At 32.2% G+C, this 6,556-nt stretch overlaps 1 non-coding gene across 1 annotated transcript; it reads right to left on the bottom strand.

The window, feature by feature from the left end:
- Positions 1-329: 329 nt before the first annotated feature.
- LOC112624023 lies at positions 330-493 on the bottom strand. The gene has a single exon (XR_003119345.1). It is a non-coding gene; the product is annotated as a U1 spliceosomal RNA (small nuclear RNA).
- Between the last annotated feature and the right edge of the window lie 6,063 nt (positions 494-6,556).

Genomic DNA, 6,556 nt, shown 5'->3' with positions numbered 1-6,556 from the left:
CTAGGGTATATAAAACCATTTTCTCATCGCATGGGGGTGCATTTCTGATAATCGTCAATAATATGTGCTTAGACAACACATTTACTGGATTAGGTATGTCATTTTAGTCTACAATTTAAAAAATACACCCTGTGAAAAATCCTATCAGAGATCTGTCCTTGTTTAAACCCGCAATGAATTACCGTATCTCAATAGCTAGGCTTTTCTTAGTCAAATTAAGGCAGGTTCTATAAATCAAGGCAATCAAGCAGTAACATCAAGGTCTTCCATTGCTTTAAACACTCTAAATGGCCTGGATTTGTGTGTGTGTGTGTGTGTGTGTGTGTGTGTGTGTGTGTGTGTGAATGCAGTCCCCCACTACCACAAATTATGCATTCGAGTTTCCCACATTTGGGGAAATCGCAGGGGTCAGCACATCTGGAGTGCAATAGCTAAGCCTCAACCTGGGAAAACCACTTTCGTGATCATGGAATTTCCCCTGCCAGGTAAGTATAGGCCAGGTTTTGGCAGTTGCAACTAACTAGAATAAATTTTGTTTATTAACTTATAAATAAATTGATGTAAATATTAGAATGATTATCTCAAAGAACTTGTTAGGGTGCAATTCTCAGAATGTGGGGATAAAAATGGTTATTTGATTATTGTAATTGTGAATGATTATTTTTCACTGTAAGATGTTACTGTCATCAGCCACGTTCTAGCAGCAGGAAATTACTGTTTGTGGTTTGCACTGTCCAAGGTCTGCGATGATGGTTGATTCAGCCGAACGGGGTGATTGTACTTTCTACCCTTTAGACTTTGTAGCTACTGAATACAATGTAAAATACTGGCAAAAAACTCAGTGTATTTGATAGAATTTAAAAAACAGTTAAAGAAGTGAGCACTGCTAATAAAATTCTGAAACATCAAAAAATTTGAATTAAAATAATTTTTACATTATTTCAAACATCAATACTCAAGAGGGAACAAAGTTTTACTCTATAAAGATTTTAGTTTATGAAAGCTGAAATAATCTTTTACGAAATCTTAGGGTTGTCAGCAGAATTACTTAAGCAACTAAGAAAAGCGACACTGTCTCTGGATCTCCACAAAAGCCTGAAAACCATAAAGTAGTTGCTTATGAATTTGAGAATCACTTTTCTTAGTTAAAACTTACTGAACTCTACCACTTGCAAAAATCTTAAATCCAAAGACCTACTCTCTTCAATACCTGTGATTCTTCTGCTTCTCTCAAGTTGTGTCTTCTCTCAACATGCCATTTTTCCTCATGGCCTCGACGTATTCCTATTCTCTTAGTTCAATTGTCCCTTCTTGGTTCTACTTTTCCCCTCTACTTCTTGTGCTTCTACCATCCTTACCCAGGCAGTTAATTCCCTGCCATAACTGAAAGCAGTCACTGCCCATGTCTAATTTTAGTTCAAAAATGGCCTGGGTTTTGTGTGGAACATTGCTTCACTGTGCAGACTGGTGCTGCATAACAGTTATGGTTTTCATTCTAAGCTGGGCCCTCAGTACTTTTGCGTGTCACTTCTATTTGCTCTTAGTAATGACCTTTCTTATTCTTTATTGAGGCATTGTGGCAGAAGAGAAAAGCATGGACATCGTTGACAGACCTTGATTCAAACCCCAGCTTCAGCACTTAATATCTGCGTGCTATTTAGCAAGTTATTAACTGATTTAATTCTGTTTCCATATATGTAAAATAGGAATAATAATTCTTATCTTGTAGGATTTTCTGTAAGGACTTAATATAACAAAGGTGATTTGGTAAATAGGTCAATGTTAATGGTTCAATGTTAATGGTCATTCTTATGCAGCTTGGTCTGGTCTCTAAAAGTTTACTAAGTTTCTTAAATTTTCCACCATATCTCCACATGCCTAATTATCAACAGACAAGATTGTCTTTTATTTTCATATCAAGAATACAAGTTATCAAGTGAGTACATTCTCAACTTCTCATCCCCTCCACTTCTATACATACCTATGATGTTACTCATTAGTCCCTTCTCTCCTATTTTAGAGTAACACATATTTCATTTTCTTTTCAAAGACCCCAGAGACAGTATAACACAGTGACTGAGAGAACAGTTTTTGGTGCCCAGTTGCCTGGGACTTATTCTTCCCTCTACCACTTGGGCCAGTTGGCCAACCTACCTCCCTGCATCTCAATTTCTCTATATCTAAAATGGACACAATGAATACATGTACCTCATATGGTTCTGAAACAGATTGAATTAAATGGAACATTGAAAACACAAAGAGCCTGATACACATATACACTTCTGTTAGCTATTTGCAATTATTACTACTATGAGCTATTATCACTTTCTGTCTAATCAGGGTGTCAGTTCACAAATTCTTGCCTCTGTCCTGAGTCTTTAGTCACTTCTCCACTGACTCCTTCTTAGCCTACTTAAGCATTTGTTAATGGAAACTTTCCCTCACCTGGCTTTTTTTGCACTTTTGCCGTATTTCCTTTCACAGCTAAATGTTATGAAAGAGTAGGCTCATTCCAATACTCTGGTTGTACTAATTTAACTATTCCTCATTCTTCAACTCAATACAATATGACTTCTATTCACACTGCTCTACTGAAACTACTTTCATTCAGGTCCACTATGATCTCCTAATGGTGAAACCCAGTGGCCTATTTCCAGGTAGCATCCCATGTATGGGATGATATTTGACACTATTGCCCATTTAGAACTTCTTGAGATCTTCTATTTAGTGTCTATGATAGTGTTTATTTTTCATTTCATCTGGACATCACTCTTAAGTTTTTTCTGAATCTCCTTTTGTACATACTTTAAATCAAGACAAACATTTGATGACGCAAATTTCTTCCACACCATATTCTGGCAAAATATAGCTTCGAGTGTCTACTGCATATGTCTTCTTCTCTATACACTATAATGTCTACATCTCTTGATATTATGAAGAAATTGTTTTACACAGATGGACTTGCCTTAATCTAGGTCACATCCATTTTCAATAAACTTTATTCTTCCAACTTATTTTACAGCAGGCATCTAATAATTGGTCTTTAATTTTCTACTCCCTTAAGCCCATGCTCCACTCTATGTCTGGATTTTTTTTCTCTTGTAACCTCAATCTAATATTGTCTGTTTTCTATGTGAAAACATCAGATTACATTATATTTATTATAGCACAAAGCCCACGTGTCTTCTTATATTAATTAGGTCCTATTTAAATTGTTTGAGAAACCCTTACTCATACCCTAAAACTCAGTTTCAATTTTATATTGTCTGTTAAAATTACCTTAATTTCCCAAGATAATGAGCTGTTAGGTTATTTGCTCTCAGATTTTTTTGTTTTTTACTCTTCTCTTATATCTTTTACAGACTTATGTAATTTATTTATTTACATATCTGTCTCTTCACTAAGCCATCCTTTTAGGATTCTGGTAATCTATCATCTCTAAAATACAACATATATGTGGATATATTTTTCTTTTCTAAATAACTATTTTCTATAAAAGTAGATAGTGTTTTGGGATGTAGGGGATTTTAATTCTATTTTGCATTTGTTTATTTCCTATTTAATTTTTTTCTGTATTAAATGAGATATTTTATGTAACTTAAAAATATCCTGTGACACAAAATATTTTTGCCATTTTCTACAATACTATAAATCAACTCTCAAAACACTAAAGTGAAATACTCATACAAAGAACTGTCAGGAAATGACTAGATTTATAAGATTTAATGTATTTACTATCTTCTCAAAATTTTTTCAGCCTATAAACATGTTGTGTGGATTTAATCTGATTCACTGTGTAGATAACACTGATTCTAGTGATGTGATTTACTCTTGAGATGTTTTATTTCCATAGTAGCTACTGAAAAAATCTCACCATTTTCAAAGATCTAGTAGTCATATATATATATACACACACACACACACATATATATACATCTATAATTAAATTTTCATTAAATTATAAAATCTTAAGTTTGCATATAAAATATTAAAACTGAATCAAGGCAAATCAAGATCAACAATAGAAATCCTGTTGAATTCTCATAAAAGAAACCATAGGTTTAAAAATACGATTTTAAAAAGGTCATTTTACACAGTTGGTGAAGTCAAGGCAAAACTAATTTATGACTCATGGCAAATTCTCAAGAACTCCAAACTGTATATGCATACCTAAACTGTAAGCCAAAAGCATTTAAAACTTTTCTGACATTGGCAAGGGAGGAGGGCAGTAGATTCCAGAAATTTAAACACTCGTGAGACATTATTATTTTCATCATTAAGTTTCTCTCATTATTTTTCTCTACACCTATGTTTCCTAAGTGGATACCTACTAATACATTAAATATTTCACTTCATTTGGATTAAGAGCTGCATGCTCATTGAAAGGTCTTTATCAATGACTGAAATTTATATTTCCAAGTTATTATTCCAGTAAGGATATTGGAGTTTTCCACTAGTATTTTAAATATTTTAACTATGAAGACTTTAAAAAATTTATGTTGCTATCAGGGAATTACTCTATCAATAGCAAAGTGTAATAACATATCATTTGGTTGTATATAATAGTGAAGAATTAAAAAGAGATTGACAATGTTCACCAAATCATTCCACATTACAAGCTTTATTTGAAATGGAGATCCACATTAGTCAATATTAGTATGGTTACTGCACCATTATTAGTGTAACGAAATGGAATGTCACATCCTAAACCACGAAGGTGCTATTGCTGAATACAAATGTCCTTTGATATGGAGGTAACAGTTTATAAGCATGGTAGCATTAGTTATCAGCAAACTCTTTTGCTAGAAGTAAAAATTATTGTAACTACAAAGTTTATATCCTTTTAAAGAAAAAGTTACAATTGCATTTATTGAAAAGACATCTCTTTCAAATTAATGGTATCATCCAACACAATCTTTAACCAAAAATCTTGGAATAACTCTCCTTAGATAAGAGCTATGAAATGGAATATTTTAAGACACGAATAGAAGGGATAAATAAATACATCTGATTTTTTTTTTTAAGCTTTCTTCATATAGAAAGTACACAGTGCTCTTCATGGTATACAATTAATTCATGTGTTAGCACAGTTAATAGAAAGAGCTTTGCAGTTAAGCCTGTGTTCAAATTCCTGTTTTGTCATTGAGATGTGGTGCAAAGCAGGTTTTCTTGCTTTTAGGACCATGGTTGGCAATTATAAGACACTTCATAAAAAGTAAGAATTATCAATAAAAATTCAAACAACTAATTGTTAGTCGACTTACTTTTACATTGCAATTTAAAAAGGAAATTAAAGAGTTAACAACTGAAGTACATTTTTTTCTCCCAAACTTTTTCTGTACTAATAACATAAAGCTATGATGGCCTGAAAACAATATTTAGTGACACGTGGAATGTTCCATTCAAAATATTCAACACAGGTAAAATGTTTGTTAGAATCACACATGTGTATGTTAAGGTAAGAAAGGGAAATGCCACAGTTAAGATGCTTAACTCTAGAGTAAAGGCTATTGAGACTGTAAAGTATAAAAAAAGTTTCAAAATAGGGATTGGCCATTTGGCAAAATGAATTCAAAGTCTAATTTTTTAATAAACTAGCTTTGTGAACCTGAACTACTTGGAGTGTCTGTGCTTCACTTCTCTATTTCTCTAATAAGAGGAGTAGATTAGATCAAGAGGACTTAATCTATTTTTTTGGCAGAAAAAAAGTTATTTTTTATTTTTCTGGAGGTTGAGTTGGTGATAATCATCTTGGAAACTGAACAGTAAGAAGACAGAGAAATCCACCGATAATAAAATTCCAAGTCTCTCAAAATGGAGCCGATATCAGATTTTGACAAATGCATCCTTTTTACCTTGGAAATGAATGTGGGTTAGCAGAAAAATTCTATGTTAGGATAACAAGCAAAACGGTGGATCAATTTCTACTGCAAGCTCAATGGCTGAGGACCATAAGACACAATGAAGACCAACATTAAAATAAAGCTTATAAATTTCATGATCACCAAAATAATTACCATCAGAATTTATTTTAATATTCAAAATGCTTTTATTGAATGTTATAATTGTATATTAAAATAAAACATAGCACCTTTATGGAAAGTATATCTAAAGTATTTTTTAGAAAATTAGATTATACAATTAAAAACTGATGAACATGTACTGTAATTTTCTTAATTGTCTTTTAATATCAAATTTTACTTAGTATTTTATTAGTATAAAATAGTATTTAGTGAAATATAATTTTGAGTAAAACTGAATTTATTAAATTAATTAGTAGTTAACAGACTTTATAACATATATTTTGGGAATCTTTAATACTCTTTATTGATGGTAAATATGAATCTCACTGCACATAAAACATTTTCCTATTTTATTTTGCTTATACTTTATTATTTTCTTCCAAATTTATAAAAAATTTGAGTGCTAGGTACCATTATATCCATTTTATTTTATTAGTATTATTTATAAAATTACAGATGGGGAGGGTCTCACTATGTTGCCCAGGATGGTCTTGAACTCCTGAACTGAAGTGATCCTCTTGTCTCAACCTCCC

The sequence above is a fragment of the Theropithecus gelada genome, chromosome 4 (assembly GCF_003255815.1).
Source record: "Theropithecus gelada isolate Dixy chromosome 4, Tgel_1.0, whole genome shotgun sequence".
Classification (NCBI taxonomy): domain Eukaryota; kingdom Metazoa; phylum Chordata; class Mammalia; order Primates; family Cercopithecidae; genus Theropithecus; species Theropithecus gelada.
Note: the sequence above shows the minus strand (reverse complement) of the source record. Positions and strands in the feature narration are given on the sequence as shown.